Genomic DNA, 19,628 nt, shown 5'->3' with positions numbered 1-19,628 from the left:
TAAATATCCTAACAACCTTTATATACAGTTTACATTCACTGTACAATACTTATAATAAATATACAACACAATACCGTATGAATTAGGAGAGAGCCCTGCAGGAGAGCCCTGTGGACCTGAGGGGACACCACACTTATCTTCTATAAAGGTTAGTTCTATGGGGCACTGTATGGCATATGTTGTATTTTAGGTTACTATTATAGGGCACTGTATGACATATGTTGTATTATAGGTTAGTACAGTGATCCCTCAACTTACAATGGCCTCAACATACAATAGTTCAACGTACAATGGTCTTTTCTGGACCATCGTATGTTGAAACCAGACTCAACATACAATGCTATGGACAGTCCAGATCTGTGATACCTGTCAATGGCTGGAAGAACTGACCAATCAGAATGGGCATTAACTGGTAAAACCTGTATTTCTGAAGTGTATGCACTGACTGGTGTCTGGTAGCGCCCCCTACAGTACAGGGAGGTATTACATGTTCTGTACACTTTACCTGTACCTTTACTTTTTTAGGACATTGCATGTAGAGATGAGCGAACTTACAGTAAATTTGATTCGTCACGAACTTCTCGGCTCGTCAGTTGATGACTTTTCCTGCATAAATTAGTTCAGCTTTCAGGTGCTCCCGTGGGCTGGAAAAGGTGGATACAGTCCTAGGAGACTCTTTCCTAGGAATGTGTCCAGCTTTTCCAGCCCACGGGGGCACCTGAAGGCTGAACTAATTTACGCAGGAAAAGCCATCAACTGCCGAGCCGAGAAGTTTGTGACGAATCAAATTTACTGTAAGTTCGCTCATCTCTAATTGCATGTACTGTACAGGACCCTGAAGAAGCTCCTGTCCTCTACATAGACCAGTGTTTCCCAAGCAGGGTGCCCCCAGCTGTTACAAAACTACAACTCCCAGCATGCTGGGAGTTGTAGTTTTGCAACAGCTGGAGGCTCCCTACTTGGAAAACACTGATATAGACAGTGACTTACAGCTCCCAGCAGATCTTTCTTATTTTTATATATAAGGACTTTTTCTTCAATTCTCACTTTTTCTTATTTTTGGATGACATTTTGGTGCCTTTAGAACCAATTACCAGGTTTCCATAGAGTTCTGGTCTCAACATACAATGGTTTCAACATACAATGGTCGTCCCAGAACCAATTAATATTGTAACTTGAGGGCCCACTGTATTATGGGGCAATATATGACATATGTTGTATTATATGTTAGTATTATGGGGCACTGTATGACATATGTTGTATTATAGGTTAGTATTATGGGGCACTGTATGACATATGTTGTATTATAGGATAGTATTATGGGGCACTGTATGACATATGTTGTATTATAGGTTAGTATTATGGGGCACTGTATGACATATGTTGTATTATAGGTTAGTATTATGGGGCACTGTATGACATATGTTGTATTATAGATTAGTATTATGGGGCACTGTATGGCATATGTTGTATTATAGGTTAGTATTATGGGGCACTGTATGACATATGTTGTATTATATGTTAGTATTATGGGGCACTGTATGACATATATTGTATTATAGATTAGTATTATGGGGGCACTGTATGACATATGTTGTATTATAGGTTAGTATTATGGGGCACTGTATGACATATGTTGTATTATATGTTAGTATTATGGGGCACTGTATGACATATGTTGTATTATAGGATAGTATTATGGGGCACTGTATGACAAATGTTGTATTAAAGGTTAGTATTATGGGGCACTGTATGACATATGTTGTATTATAGGTTAGTATTATGGGGCACTGTGTGACATATGTTGTATTATAGATTAGTATTATGGGGCACTGTATGACATATGTTGTATTATAGATTAGTATTATGGGGCACTGTATGACAATATGTTGTATTATAGGATAGTATTATGGGGCACTGTATGACATATGTTGTATTATAGGATAGTATTATGGGGCACTGTATGACATATGTATTATAGGTTAGTATTATGGGGCACTGTATGACATATGTTGTATTATATGTTAGTATTATGGGGCACTGTATGACATATGTTGTATTATAGATTAGTATTATGGGGCACTGTATGACATATGTTGTATTATAGGATAGTATTATGGGGCACTGTATGACATATGTTGTATTATAGGTTAGTATTATGGGGCACTGTATGACAATATGTTGTATTATAGGTTAGTATTATGGGGCACTGTATGACAATATGTTGTATTATAGGATAGTATTATGGGGCACTCTATGACATATGTATTATAGGTTAGTATTATGGGGCACTGTATGACATATGTTGTATTATAGGTTAGTATTATGGGGCACTGTATGACATATGTTGTATTATAGGTTAGTATTATGGGGCACTGTATGACATATGTTGTATTATAGGTTAGTATTATGGGGCACTGTATGACATATGTTGTATTATAGGTTAGTATTATGGGGCACTGTATGACATATGTTGTATTATAGGATAGTATTATGGGGCACTGTATGACAATATGTTGTATTATAGGATAGTATTATGGGGCACTGTATGACATATGTATTATAGGTAAGTATTATGGGGCACTGTATGACATATGTTGTATTATAGATTAGTATTATGGGGGCACTGTATGACATATGTTGTATTATATGTTAGTATTATGGGGCACTGTATGACATATGTTGTATTATAGGTTAGTATTATGGGGCACTGTATGACATATGTTGTATTATAGGTTAGTATTATGGGGCACTGTATGACATATGTTGTATTATATGTTAGTATTATGGGGCACTGTATGACATATGTTGTATTATAGGTTAGTATTATGGGGCACTGTATGACATATGTTGTATTATAGGTTAGTATTATGGGGCACTGTATGACATATGTTGTATTATATGTTAGTATTATGGGGCACTGTATGACATATGTTGTATTATAGGATAGTATTATGGGGCACTGTATGACATATGTTGTATTATAGGTTAGTATTATGGGGCACTGTATGACAAATGTTGTATTATAGGTTAGTATTATGGGGCACTGTATGACATATGTTGTATTATAGGATAGTATTATGGGGCACTGTATGACATATGTTGTATTATAGGTTAGTATTATGGGGCACTGTATGACAATATGTTGTATTATAGATTAGTATTATGGGGCACTGTATGACATATGTTGTATTATAGGTTAGTATTATGGGGCACTGTATGACATATGTTGTATTATAGGTTAGTATTATGAGGCACTGTATGACATATGTATTATATGTTAGTATTATGGGGCACTGTATGACATATGTTGTATTATATGTTAGTATTATGGGGCACTGTATGACATATGTATTATAGATTAGTATTATGGGGCACTGTATGACATATGTATTATAGGTTAGTATTATGGGGCACTGTATGACATATGTTGTATTATAGGTTAGTATTATGGGGCACTGTATGACATATGTATTATAGGTTAGTATTATGGGGCACTGTATGACATATGTATTATAGATTAGTATTATGGGGCACTGTATAACATATGTTGTATTATAGGTTAGTATTATGGGGCACTGTATGACATTTGTTGTATTATAGGTTAGTATTATGGGGCACTGTATGACATATGTATTATAGGTTAGTATTATGGGGCACTCTATGACATATGTATTATAGGTTAGTATTATGGGGCACTGTATGACATATGTTGTATTATAGGATAGTATTATGGGGCACTGTATAACATATGTTGTATTATAGATTAGTATTATGGGGCACTGTATGACATATGTTGTATTATAGGTTAGTATTATGGGGCACTGTATGACAATATGTTGTATTATAGGATAGTATTATGGGGCACTCTATGACATATGTATTATAGGTTAGTATTATGGGGCACTGTATGACATATGTTGCATTATAGGATAGTATTATGGGGCACTGTATGACAAATGTTGTATTAAAGGTTAGTATTATGGGGCACTGTATGACATATGTTGTATTATAGGTTAGTATTATGGGGCACTGTGTGACATATGTTGTATTATAGATTAGTATTATGGGGCACTGTATGACATATGTATTATAGGTTAGTATTATGGGGCACTGTATGACATATGTTGTATTATATGTTAGTATTATGGGGCACTGTATGACATATGTTGTATTATAGATTAGTATTATGGGGCACTGTATGACATATGTTGTATTATAGGATAGTATTATGGGGCACTGTATGACATATGTTGTATTATAGGATAGTATTATGGGGCACTGTATGACATATGTTGTATTATAGGTTAGTATTATGGGGCACTGTATGACAATATGTTGTATTATAGGTTAGTATTATGGGGCACTGTATGACAATATGTTGTATTATAGGATAGTATTATGGGGCACTCTATGACATATGTATTATAGGTTAGTATTATGGGGCACTGTATGACATATGTTGTATTATAGGTTAGTATTATGGGGCACTGTATGACATATGTTGTATTATAGGTTAGTATTATGGGGCACTGTATGACATATGTTGTATTATAGGTTAGTATTATGGGGCACTGTATGACATATGTTGTATTATAGGATAGTATTATGGGGCACTGTATGACAATATGTTGTATTATAGGATAGTATTATGGGGCACTGTATGACATATGTATTATAGGTAAGTATTATGGGGCACTGTATGACATATGTTGTATTATAGATTAGTATTATGGGGGCACTGTATGACATATGTTGTATTATATGTTAGTATTATGGGGCACTGTATGACATATGTTGTATTATAGGTTAGTATTATGGGGCACTGTATGACATATGTTGTATTATAGGTTAGTATTATGGGGCACTGTATGACATATGTTGTATTATAGGTTAGTATTATGGGGCACTGTATGACATATGTTGTATTATATGTTAGTATTATGGGGCACTGTATGACATATGTTGTATTATAGGTTAGTATTATGGGGCACTGTATGACATATGTTGTATTATAGGTTAGTATTATGGGGCACTGTATGACATATGTTGTATTATATGTTAGTATTATGGGGCACTGTATGACATATGTTGTATTATAGGATAGTATTATGGGGCACTGTATGACATATGTTGTATTATAGGTTAGTATTATGGGGCACTGTATGACAATATGTTGTATTATAGATTAGTATTATGGGGCACTGTATGACAAATGTTGTATTATAGGTTAGTATTATGGGGCACTGTATGACATATGTTGTATTATAGGTTAGTATTATGGGGCACTGTATGACATATGTTGTATTATAGGATAGTATTATGGGGCACTGTATGACAAATGTTGTATTATAGGTTAGTATTATGGGGCACTGTATGACATATGTTGTATTATAGGATAGTATTATGGGGCACTGTATGACATATGTTGTATTATAGGTTAGTATTATGGGGCACTGTATGACAATATGTTGTATTATAGATTAGTATTATGGGGCACTGTATGACATATGTTGTATTATAGGTTAGTATTATGGGGCACTGTATGACATATGTTGTATTATAGGTTAGTATTATGAGGCACTGTATGACATATGTATTATATGTTAGTATTATGGGGCACTGTATGACATATGTATTATAGATTAGTATTATGGGGCACTGTATGACATATGTATTATAGGTTAGTATTATGGGGCACTGTATGACATATGTTGTATTATAGGTTAGTATTATGGGGCACTGTATGACATATGTATTATAGGTTAGTATTATGGGGCACTGTATGACATATGTATTATAGGTTAGTATTATGGGGCACTGTATAACATATGTTGTATTATAGGTTAGTATTATGGGGCACTGTATGACATTTGTTGTATTATAGGTTAGTATTATGGGGCACTGTATGACATATGTATTATAGGTTAGTATTATGGGGCACTCTATGACATATGTATTATAGGTTAGTATTATGGGGCACTGTATGACATATGTTGTATTATAGGATAGTATTATGGGGCACTGTATAACATATGTTGTATTATAGATTAGTATTATGGGGCACTGTATGACATATGTTGTATTATAGGTTAGTATTATGGGGCACTGTATGACAATATGTTGTATTATAGGATAGTATTATGGGGCACTCTATGACATATGTATTATAGGTTAGTATTATGGGGCACTGTATGACATATGTTGTATTATAGGTTAGTATTATGGGGCACTGTATGACATATGTTGTATTATAGGTTAGTATTATGGGGCACTGTATGACATATGTTGTATTATAGGTTAGTATTATGGGGCACTGTATGACATATGTTGTATTATAGGATAGTATTATGGGGCACTGTATGACAATATGTTGTATTATAGGATAGTATTATGGGGCACTGTATGACATATGTATTATAGGTAAGTATTATGGGGCACTGTATGACATATGTTGTATTATAGATTAGTATTATGGGGGCACTGTATGACATATGTTGTATTATATGTTAGTATTATGGGGCACTGTATGACATATGTTGTATTATAGGTTAGTATTATGGGGCACTGTATGACATATGTTGTATTATAGGTTAGTATTATGGGGCACTGTATGACATATGTTGTATTATAGGTTAGTATTATGGGGCACTGTATGACATATGTTGTATTATATGTTAGTATTATGGGGCACTGTATGACATATGTTGTATTATAGGTTAGTATTATGGGGCACTGTATGACATATGTTGTATTATAGGTTAGTATTATGGGGCACTGTATGACATATGTTGTATTATATGTTAGTATTATGGGGCACTGTATGACATATGTTGTATTATAGGATAGTATTATGGGGCACTGTATGACATATGTTGTATTATAGGTTAGTATTATGGGGCACTGTATGACAAATGTTGTATTATAGGTTAGTATTATGGGGCACTGTATGACATATGTTGTATTATAGGATAGTATTATGGGGCACTGTATGACATATGTTGTATTATAGGTTAGTATTATGGGGCACTGTATGACAATATGTTGTATTATAGATTAGTATTATGGGGCACTGTATGACATATGTTGTATTATAGGTTAGTATTATGGGGCACTGTATGACATATGTTGTATTATAGGTTAGTATTATGAGGCACTGTATGACATATGTATTATATGTTAGTATTATGGGGCACTGTATGACATATGTTGTATTATATGTTAGTATTATGGGGCACTGTATGACATATGTATTATAGATTAGTATTATGGGGCACTGTATGACATATGTATTATAGGTTAGTATTATGGGGCACTGTATGACATATGTTGTATTATAGGTTAGTATTATGGGGCACTGTATGACATATGTATTATAGGTTAGTATTATGGGGCACTGTATGACATATGTATTATAGGTTAGTATTATGGGGCACTGTATAACATATGTTGTATTATAGGTTAGTATTATGGGGCACTGTATGACATTTGTTGTATTATAGGTTAGTATTATGGGGCACTGTATGACATATGTATTATAGGTTAGTATTATGGGGCACTCTATGACATATGTATTATAGGTTAGTATTATGGGGCACTGTATGACATATGTTGTATTATAGGATAGTATTATGGGGCACTGTATAACATATGTTGTATTATAGATTAGTATTATGGGGCACTGTATGACATATGTTGTATTATAGGTTAGTATTATGGGGCACTGTATGACAAATGTTGTATTTTAGGTTAGTATTATGGGGCACTGTATGACATATGATTTTATACTGATAAGTATTATGGGGCACTGTATGATATATGTTGTATTATAGGTTAGTATTATGGGGCACTGTATGACATATGTTGTATTATAGATTAGTATTATGGGGCACTGTATGACATATGTTGGATTATAGGTTAGTATTATGGGGCACTGTATGACATATGTTGTATTATAGATTAGTATTATGGGGCACTGTATGGCATATGTTGTATTATAGGTTAGTATTATGGGGCACTGTATGACATATGTTGTATTATAGGTTAGTATTATGGGGCACTGTATGACATATGTATTATAGGTTAGTATTATGGGGCACTGTATGACATATGTTGTATTATAGATTAGTATTATGGGGCACTGTATGACATATGTTGTATTATAGGTTAGTATTATGGGGCACTGTATGACATATGTTGTATTATAGGTTAGTATTATGGGGCACTGTATGACAAATGTTGTATTTTAGGTTAGTATTATGGGGCACTGTATGACATATGATTTTATACTGATAAGTATTATGGGGCACTGTATGATATATGTTGTATTATAGGTTAGTATTATGGGGCACTGTATGACATATGTTGTATTATAGGTTAGTATTATGGGGCACTGTATGACATATGTTGTATTATAGATTAGTATTATGGGGCACTGTATGACATATGTTGTATTATAGATTAGTATTATGGGGCACTGTATGGCATATGTTGTATTATAGGTTAGTATTATGGGGCACTGTATGACATATGTTGTATTATATGTTAGTAGTTTGGGGCACTGTATGACATATGTTGTATTATAGGTTAGTATTATGGGGCACTGTATGACATATGTTGTATTATAGGTTAGTATTATGGGGCACTGTATGACATATGTTGTATTATAGATTAGTATTATGGGGCACTGTATGGCATATGTTGTATTATATGTTAGTATTATGGGGCACTGTATGACATATGTTGTATTATAGGTTAGTATTATGGGGCACTGTATGACATATGTTGTATTATAGGTTAGTATTATGGGGCACTGTATGACATATGTTGTATTATAGGATAGTATTATGGGGCACTGTATGACATATGTTGTATTATAGGTTAGTATTATGGGGCACTGTATGACATATGATGTACTGTTTGGGGCACTATTTGGGCCTATATGACCGCATTCACATCACAATTCATGCCTTTGAGGTACAGATACGTGGGCAAAATGTCAAAATTGTCTTATCCGATCGGCCTTCAATGACCTGAATATAGTCAGTGTATATATGTTTTGTCTCAGACTGAAATGCGTAATTTGCTGCGCTTTTCAGTCAGAGCCAAAACTCGTAGATGCTCAGAAAATGACCCGAATGTAGTCACAATCTGACTACATTCTGGTCACTGAAGTGAATGGTGCCGGCGCCGATCCAAGCATGTACACGCCGGCAGCCGATTTTGAGATTTTGCCGAGACCTCAGAGGCAGGGACTGTAATGTGAACCCGGCTTTATTTAGCACTATATGGAGGTATTATTTAGATCCAGTATGGCACTATTACGGTATTATTTTAGTAACCTATCCTTCACTTCCAAATAATAGAATGGGGGCAAACACATGTTTCTCACTCCCTCCTGCCCCTGGAGATTTGTGTGACCTTTCTATGGCTCTTGTTGTCGGTATTATACGGTTACACAATGGCGCTGAGCCTCTATCTAGCCTCCCCCATCCTCCTCCTCCTCACCCATCATTCCCACCTCAGGAATATTGTATTTCTGCTCCGATAGACTCCAGCCCATTACTCTAAATGGGAATCGCCATGACAACCATAGACTGCAAATACCACATTGATTACTGCGAGATTATAGTAATGTCTTCCCCCTGTGTAGCGCCCGGGGGCAGGACCCCCTCCATTAATATGTGATTTCTGGACACATCATGGGGTGGGTAATGGAGTCTATTTTATGGCCTTCATAAAAACTGTAATTTAATAGAGGTCGCAATGTGTTTTCTGTAGCCATTGTTACATCTCTATACAGGCTGACAGATAGTCCATACGTTATACACCTCCCCTCCAGCTCTATCTGTATACTGCTGCTATATCTATCGGATCAGGATATATAGTAGTTATACACCTCCCCTCCAGCTCTATCTGTATACTGCTGCTATCTCTACAGGATTAGGGTATATAGTAGTTATACACCTCCCCTTCCAGCTCTATCTGTATACTGCTGCTATATCAATGGGATCAGGATATATAGTAGTTATACACCTCCCCTCCAGCTCTATCTGTATACTGCTGCTGCTATATCTATGGGATCAGGATATATAGTAGTTATACACCTCTCCTCCAGCTCTATCTGTATACTGCTGCTATCTCTACGGGATTAGGGTATATAGTAGTTATACACCTCCCCTTCCAGCTCTATCTGTATACTGCTGCTATCTCTATGGGATCAGGATATATAGTAGTTATACACCTCTCCTGCAGCTCTATCTGTATACTGCTGCTATCTCTATGGGATCCGGATATATAGTAGTTATACACCTCCCCTTCCAGCTCTATCTGTATACTGCTGCTATATCAATGGGATCAGGATATATAGTAGTTATACACTTCCCCTCCAGCTCTAGCTGTATACTGCTGCTATATCTATGGGATCAGGATATATAGTAGTTATACACCTCTCCTGCAGCTCTATCTGTATACTGCTGCTATCTCTATGGGATCCGGATATATAGGAGTTATACACCTCCCCTCCAGCTCTCTCTGTATACTGCTGCTATCTCCATGGGATCAGGATATACAGTAGTTATACACCTTTCCTCCAGCTCTCTCTGTATACTGCTGCTGCTATCTCTATGGGATCAGTATCAGTAGTTATACAGCTCCCCTCCAGCTCTAGCTGTATACTGCTGCTATCTCTATGAGATCAGGATATATAGTTGTTATACAGCTCCCCTCCAGCTCTATCTGTATACTGCTGCTATCTCTATGAGGTCTGGATATATAGTATTTATACATCTCCTCTCCAGTTCTATCTATATACTATTGCTACTATCTCTATGGGATCAGGATATATAGTAGTAATACACTTCCCCTCCAGCTCTATCTGTATACTGCTGCTATCTCTATGGGATCAGTATATATAGTAGTTATACACCTCCCCTCCAGCTCTTTCTGTATACTCCTGCTGCTATCTCCATGAGATCAAGATATATAGTAGTTATACACCTCCCCTCCAGCTCTATCTGTACACTGCTGCTGCTATCTCTATGTAATAGTTATACATTTCCCCTGAGGTTGTATTTACACATTGCATTTCTTGCTGCATTTTTTTTTTTATGTTTTTGCCGTGATTTCCCCAAAATGTGCTATTTTACTATAATTGTGCAAATGTGTCACATTTTACTGTTATTCTGAAAAATTCTGATTTTTTTTAATTTATTGTTATTTTTTAAATGCGGTATTCATTCAACATGGGTACACAGCCGAAAGATTTAAAAATCTTTCTAGAACCTTAAATTGTGATCATAGGTCAAATCACTTTTTGCCCCATGACAATATTTCTCTAAACAAAACACTTTGAATAAGAAAACTCATCAAAAGTGCACATTATGTGAACTAAACCCCAACCCACCTCATGAGATGACCAGGTTGAGTTATCATACACCACACCCTCAGCTGGAGGATTCACGGCAGATGTAGGCACCATGAGCAAATGATTTTACTGATCTATTTACATCCAACACAGAGCGCACAACCCGTGCCTGCTACATTGGCTAAAACAGGTAAGCACAAGGTACACACAAGAACCTGTACATTATTCTCTAATAATAGCCTATATAAACTATATATAAACTATATATAAACTATATAAACTATATATATAACACTATATAAACAAACATTTTTTTCCCCTTAAAGGGATACTCCACCCCTAGACATCGGCGGTCCCGCCCCTGGGAGCCCCCGCGATCTCTCCTGCAGCACCCCAGACATCTGCTGCACGAAGCGAACTGATGACGGGCAATACAGGGGCCGGAGTATTGTGATGTCATGACACCTCCCCCTTGTGATTTCACGCCCCGCCTCCTCAATACAAGTCTATGGGAGGGGGCGTGACGTCCGTCACGCCCCCTCCCATAGACTTGCATTGAGGGGGCAGTCAGTCTGAATCATATGTTTAGGTCTGGCGTCTGTATTAGTTTTGGAGATATATTTTGGGATGAGTATATAGGGTAACTGGCCTTGGTCCGTATTTGCTAATGGGATCTGTGGCCTTTCCTTTGGTCTGTTCTGGGATTCGGCATTTATTTTGGTGGTCTGGGCTTATATTCACTTGTGTCATCTGGGTCTTTATTAAAGGGCTACTCCGGCCCTAAGACATCTCATCCCCTATCCTTTGGATAGGGGATAAGATGTCTAACTGCGGGGGTCCTGCGGCTGGGGACCCCTGCAATCTTGCATTGAGCACACACCTCTTTGAGTTGCCGATCATGGCCGGGTGCCGACCATGGGGGCCGGAGTATCGTAACGTCACGACTCCGCCCCCGTGTGATGTCACCCCCTGCCCCCGCTATGCAAGTCTATGGGAGGGGGGGCGTGACTCCGCCCCCGTGTGATGTCACCCTCGCCCCCGCTATGCAAGTCTATGGGAGGGGGGCGTGACTCCGCCCCCGTGTGATGTCACCCTCGCCCGCGCTATGCAAGTCTATGGGAGGGAGGGCGTGACTCTGCCCCCGTGTGATGTCACCCTCGCCCCCGCTATGCAAGTTTATGGGAGGGGGGCGTGACTCCGCTCCATGTGACGTCACCCCCTGCCCCGCTATGCAAGTCTATGGGAGGGGGGCGTCACTCTGCTCCCGTGTGATGTCACCCTCGCCCCCGCTATGCAAGTCTATGGGAGGGGGGCGTGACTCCGCCCCCGTGTGATGTCACCCTCGCCCGCGCTATGCAAGTCTATGGGAGGGGGGCGTGACTCCGCCCCGTGTGATGTCATCCTCGCCCCCGCTATGCAAGTCTATGGGAGGGGGCGTGACTCCGCGCCCGTGTGATGTCACCCTCTCCCCCGCTATGCAAGTCTATGGGAGGGGGGCGTGACTCCGCCCCCGTGTGATGTCCCCTTCGTCGACCGCTATGCAAGTCTATGGGAGGGGGGCGTGACTCTGTCCCCCTGTGACGTCACCCCCTGCCCCTGCTATGCAAGTCTATGGGAGGGGGGCGTGACTCCGCCCCCGTGTGATGTCACCCTCGCCCCCGCTATGCAAGTCTATGGGAGGGGGCGTGACTCAGCCCCCGTGTGACGTCACCCTCGCCCCCGCTATGCAAGTCTATGGGAGGGGGCGTGACTCCGCCCCCGTGTGATGTCACCCTCGCCCGCGCTATGCAAGTCTATGGGAGAGGGGTGTGACTCCGCCCCGTGTGATGTCATCCTCGCCCCCGCTATGCAAGTCTATGGGAGGGGGCGTGACTCCGCCCCCGTGTGATGTCACCCTCGCCCCCGCTATGCAAGTCTATGGGAGGGGGGCGTGACTCCGCCCCGTGTGATGTCACCCTCGCCCCCGCTATGCAAGTCTATGGGAGGGGGGCGTGACTCCACCCCAATGTGATGTCACCCTCGCCCCCGCTATGCAAGTCTATGGGAGGGGGGCGTGACTCCACCCCAATGTGATGTCACCCTCGCCCCCGCTATGCAAGTCTATGGGAGACTCCCATAGACTTGCATAGCGGGGGCAAGGGTGACATCACACAGGGGTGGAGTCACGCCCCTCTCCCATAGTCTTGCATAGCGGGGGGTGACATCACACGGGGGCGGAGTCATGACATCACTATACTCCGGCCCCGTGGTCGGCACCCGGCAGTTAATGAGCTGGCATCACGGCATGCAGCTCAAACAGGTGGGTGCTGAATGCAAGATTGCTGGGGTCCCCAGCGCCGGGACCCCCATGGTCAGACATCTAAGATGTCTTAGGGCCGAAGTACCCCTTTAAGAAGCCTAATTTGGGGACTGTAAATAATTAGGGTTTCTGGGATTTGTAGTATGTTAGGGAGTCTGATTTGGGGTCTATCTGGTCACATGCCTTCGGTTGGGGGGTCACGATCTATATAAATTGGGGAGGCAAGCGATGAACACCGTTACACTCAGCATGCGCCGCGCACAGACTACAGGGAGACAGAAATAATGCACAGCTATTAAAAGGGGCGAGAAACATTGATTCCCCGCGCCAAAATATTAATATTGTCTCCAGCTGCCAGCGCACAGACAGCGGCCTCATCATCCACATTTATAGGCGCATCCATCCTGTGCGCTGACGGGAATTACAACCTACTCATTCTTATCTGGAGTTAGTGCAGAACATACATCAAAGCGACATGTCTGTGAAACAATGACAACCCGCTCATTAGAACCCAGTCTGTCCTACCAGGAAGGATCAATATGGCCGCCACAATGCAGGAGGGTAGAGGAAATCTTTATGTCCCTCCATATTGTTTTCTTCATGGAGCCTTAAAGGGGTTATCCAGGAAAAAACTTTTTTTTATATATCAACTGGCTCCAGAAAGTTAAACAGATTTGTAAATTACTTCTATTAAAAAAATCTTAATCCTTTCAGTACTTATGAGCTTCTGAAGTTGAGTTGTTCTTTTCTGTCTAAGTGCTCTCTGATGACAGGTGTCTCGGGAACCGCCCAGTTTAGAAGAAAATCCCCATAGCAAACCTCTTCTAAACTGGGCATTTCCCGAGACACGTGTCATCAGAGAGCACTTAGACAGAAAAGAACAACCTTAACTTCAGAAGCTCATAAGTACTGAAAGGATTAAGATTTTTTTAATAGAAGTAATTTGCAAATCTGTTTAACTTTTTGGAGCCAGTTTTTTTTCCTGGATAACCCCTTTAATCCTTCCAGTACTACTTAGCTGCTGAATACTACAGAGGAATTTTTTTTCTTTTTGGAACACAGAGCTCTCTGCTGACATCAGGACCACAGAGCTCTCTGCTGACATCTCTGTCCATTTTAGAAACTGTCCAGAGCAGCATATGTTTTCTATGGGGATTTTCTCCTACTCTGGACAGTTCTTAAAATGGACAGAGATGTCAGCAGAAGGCACTGTGGTTTTCTCCTGTTCAGGACCATTCTGGCTGGCCATACACATTGGGTTAATGTTGTCTGAACCTCCCACCTCTACCCCGACATATGATTGGCCATGTTGGATTTTAGCTGCCCGATACTTTCCCCCTGTAGGGGGCGCTACAGTATAAATATATAGTTTGCCACAATATCTGCTGGTGATAACTTTCCAAAAGTTGACCGGTGGGGCGGGAGGTGGGAGCTGTTTAATGTGTCATTCAGAAATCTAACAAGACCACCATTGGTGGACCTGGTCATGTTGGTTTCTGTTGAAATTCAAACCCAAATCCAAGCCACTCTCTAACTAAGGGCCTGTTCCCGTTCTCGTTGTGCTCCGGTAGGTGGCCAGTCCATCAGAATGAGAGAAGATGATCGACGAAAAAAAAATAGGATGTGTCCGGTCTTTTTCTCAACTCAACTCCAGTAAAATATTGGACACCTAATTGACTCCGCCCCTAGATATCTTATCCCTTATCACGGACCCTCGCGATCTCCGATGGGGCATCCCAGACATCCGGTACACAGTGCGAACTTCACTCCGTGCCGGATGACTGGCGATGCAGGGTGGAGGCTCGTGACGTCACGGCCACGCCCCCTCAATGCAAGTCTATAGGAGGGGGCGTGACGGCAGTCACGCCCCCTCCTATAGACTTGCTTTGAGGGGGCGTGGCCATGACGTCACGAGCCTCCGGCCCTGCACCTGACGTTCTAAACGAACGCCGGGTGCAGCAGGGAGATCGCGGGGGTCCCCAGCGGCAGGACCCCGCGATCAGACATCTTATCCCCTATCCTTTGGATAGGGGATATGATATCTAGAGGCGGAGTACCCCTTTAAAGGGGTTATCCAGGGAAAAAACTTTATATATATATATATATATATATATATATATATATATATATATATATATATATTTATATAAAAATCAACTGGCTCCAGAATGTTAAACAGATTTGTAAATTACTTCTATTAAAAAAATCTTAATCCTTTCAGTACTTATGAGCTGATGAAGTTGAGTTGTTCTTTTCTGTCTAAGCGCTCTCTGATGACACCTGTCTCGGGAACCGCCGAGTTTAGAAGCAAATCCCCATAGCAAGCCTCTTCTACTCTGTGCAGTTCCGCGAGACAAGCAGAGATGTCAGCAGAGAGCACTGTTGCCAGACAGAAGAAAACAACTCAACTTCAGCAGCTGATAATTATTGAAAGGATTCAGATTTTTTAAATAGAAGTAATGTACAAATCTGTTTAACTTTCTGGAGTCAGTTGATATAAAAAAAAAAAAAAAAGTTTTTTCCTGGAATAACCCCTTTAAGTCAATGTGATCTGATGGGACCTGGAGGTGCCAGTTGGGCGCCAACCCGTTTTGGGTCTGTTTGTAGCAACTAAAAAAAAAAAAAAGAAAAAGAGCCGAATGGACCTAGAATGGGATGGCGCACAACCACAGTGTGAACTTTGGGCATGAAATAGAAGAGAGAGCTTCACTGTAACAGTAGATGTGTAAAAGAATTAGTCAGAGTATGGTCTGCGGATGCCATCTGTCACATATGGCCCATGAACCTGTTCTAAATTTCACAGAGACCATAAGACCCGGATGTACGTCTGTGTTTCACATCTTTGATTTTGTGATGATTTTGACAAGCGGAATGTTGGCAGCAAATTGTAAAGGAACACCGTCGTCCTATATACAAGGCTGGAAATCATCCGTATCCATCATCCTATATACAAGGCTGGAAATCATCCGTATCCATCCATTGTCCTTCCACTGTATTGCTTCACCAGCTGTTGTCAATGACAGGTGAAGTGTGTGCTAATTCGGTGTGTAATGCCCTCCTGGCACTGCCCATACAAGAATTGGCTTGCCCTCAATTACCAGTATCACTCACCGATGCCGTACGGTAATTACTCATTTCAACAGCTTCGGTACATGACACGTCTTGTCAACTTTTACATCGACCCTATGGTAAATCAGAACGTTATAGGCATGTAGCAGAGCCAGGTCCGTCAGGGAACCCCACCATCAAGATCTTACGAAGAGATTATTTAAAGGGTTACTCCGGTGGAAAACTTTTTTTTTTTTATTTTTTATCAACTGGTGAGAGAAAGTTAAACAGATTTGCAAATTACTTCTATTAAAAAAATCTTAATCTTTCCAGTACTTATTAGCTGCTGAATACTACAGAGGAAATTCTTTTCTTTTTCTCTCTGCTGACATCACGAGCACAGTGCTCTCTGCTGACACCTCTGTCCATTTTAAGAACTGTCCAGAGAAGAAGATAATCCCCATAGAAAACATATGCCGCTCTGGACAGTTCCTAAAATGGACAGAGATGTCAGCAGAGAGCACTGTGCTCGTGATGTCAGAAGAGAGCACTGTGTTCCAAAAAGAAAATCATTTCCTCTGTAGTATTCAGCAGCTAATAAGTACTGGAAGGATTAAGATTTTTTTTTAATAGAAGTAATTTACAAATCTGTTTAACTTTCTGGCACCAGTTGATTAAAAAAAAAAAAAGAAAAAGTTTTCTACCAGAGTACCCCTTTAAATTATAGTTAGAGGTATTACTTAAATACAGATTTATTACAATGCAGTTCCAAGTTAGATGACAAACTGAGCTCTGGTAAATCTCCGTATGTATTGAAACGCGCAACAACACAAAGCAACCGTACAATTCAACTCTGCACATGGTCTATTCTTAAAGGGGTACTCCACTGCCCCAGTGTCCGGAACATTTTGTTCCAAACGCTGGGTGCGGGCTATGGGGGTTGAGACGTCATGGACGTGCCCCTTAGTGATGTCACTCCACGTCCCCTCAATGCAAGTCTATGGGAGGGGGCGTGGCGATGCGGTGCAGAGGCTCATGATGGCACAGCCATGCCCCCTCAATTAAAGTCTGTCGGAGGGGGCGTAACGGCCATCTTGCATTGAGGGGGCATGGCCGTGATGTCACGAGCCTCCGGTGCTGCACCTGATGCTCTAAACAAACTCTGGGTGCAGCAGGGAGATCGCAGGGGTCCCCAGCTGTAGGACCTCTGTGATCAGACACCCTATCCCCTATCCTTTGGATAGTGGAAAAGATGTTTAGAGCAGAGTACCCCGTTAAAGGCCAGAGAAAAGTCTGCTGAAACCCTTGATATCAGTACCACCGACCAACTATCGTATGTGTATGGGGGCCTCCCAACTCTCCCACAACACATGATGTTTAGGGACATGTAAAATTTTAATTCCCAATTAATTTCTTCTCCTTGGAGTTACTCCACCACCAAAGGAGTCTGTCTGTGGTTAACTCATCTCTCTACTTTGAAAACACATGCACATTCAGCTGAGCCGAGCATGCATGTGTAAGAGGGAAGAGCTTGAGAAGAATAGTTATCCTGTTCTCTTGACCACAATAAACACAACCTGGTCCTATTACATCTCTGTGTTCCATAGATGCTGTTGGGGTGCAATGGGTCTTCCCCTTGTGGTCCCACATAGCTTTTGCCACGTGCCTCCCTTTTTATTTTCTCCAGTCTTGGTTCAGCCCACAAAATGGCTGCTTCCATTGAACATCATCGTCATCTACAATGGAACACCTTGTGAGCACAAGATCTCCCGCGGGTAGTCATTAGAACGGTAACGTAGCAGGTTCTCCCCAATGGTCTGAAATTGTCCCATGGTGATGGAAAAAATAGATGTCAGAAAACAAGTGGTAAGAAGAGAGAAGCTGTGGAGCATTCAGGAGATAGCAAGGACGAGGAGGAACCCCAGGCTGCCCGGTGGTCAGAAGGTTACGGGACTCACCATGGTACTCTGACAGGGGGCACGATTGGCTTTATATGGACCGAAAGGAGGAAACAATCAAAAATATCTTTGTAGATCAATCAGAAGAGTAGACGGGAAACATGAGGCAGATACAAATCCATCATTCAAGGTCAGTTACCTGCTCTGGAAGACTTTATGAAAATTAATTCGGAGTTAATGGAGGTGGGGGTGGGGGGCGAGGGTCCTTCCCTTCCTCAAGGCCCTCCATTGTCCTCCATTCATCTCTTAGCCAGAAGACAACATCAGTAAAGAACCAGTTGGACTCCAGATGTCAATGTGTCACATGGACATCCCGTTAAATTTAGTTCTAGGCACATGTAATACTTCAATTGACCTGCGGTGGTGCTGCAGGAAAATGTGGATGTGTGGTCTAAAATTAAATATAGATAGAACAGTTGATTAAAAGATGGTTGCCCGATGCTTATCACTGGGTGGGGTGGTACATGGCTGATAGACTGCTCTTGTGCAATGAATGGCCCGCGTGGTCCCCACATGTCCCATCCAAAAATGTTGGGATGGACAACGACAATCTGGGGCCATTCTACTATGGGCAGGGTCATGTGTCACACTGGGTGTCACTGTAAGAGGCCAAATCTGTAGATGGTTAGAGGACGGTTCAGGTGATTGCTGATGTGCATTTCCCCTTCTGACTCTTTTCATTACTTTTGTCTTTTTGCATATTTTTTCATTAACTTCATATATGCTAAATAGGTGTCCTGTGAACTCATTTTGTTTGGTGGACCAGTATGGGAGTTGTTACCCCGTACCCTTACTGCCCTGTCAGGCAACCTCCCTGCAGTGTCCCCTGCCCCGCCCCCCCCCCCCGCCTGCCTATGTTCTACTGTAATTGTATATTATCCCCTATATTACGTATATAAGAATTGTGGCAGCAGGGTGTGATGAAGGCAGATGTTGTTACCCTAGGGGCAGATGGCAT

The 19,628-nt window shown here is 40.9% G+C and overlaps 1 protein-coding gene across 3 annotated transcripts in view; it reads left to right on the top strand.

Annotated features, from left to right (window-relative positions):
• Window positions 1-19,628, top strand: part of SLC1A2 (solute carrier family 1 member 2) — a 129,506-nt gene that overhangs the window by 26,762 nt on the left and 83,116 nt on the right. Inside the window, exon 1 of one of the 3 annotated variants that reach the window (XM_056527871.1) lies at window positions 26-148. The exons of the other annotated variants lie outside the window; for them this stretch is intronic. The gene's annotated coding sequence lies outside the window, so the exon portion shown is untranslated. Of the gene's footprint in view, window positions 1-25; window positions 149-19,628 lie in introns of those variants that run through there. 3 annotated transcript variants of the gene reach the window in all.

The sequence above is a fragment of the Hyla sarda genome, chromosome 6 (genome assembly GCF_029499605.1).
Source record: "Hyla sarda isolate aHylSar1 chromosome 6, aHylSar1.hap1, whole genome shotgun sequence".
Classification (NCBI taxonomy): domain Eukaryota; kingdom Metazoa; phylum Chordata; class Amphibia; order Anura; family Hylidae; genus Hyla; species Hyla sarda.
Note: the sequence above shows the minus strand (reverse complement) of the source record. Positions and strands in the feature narration are given on the sequence as shown.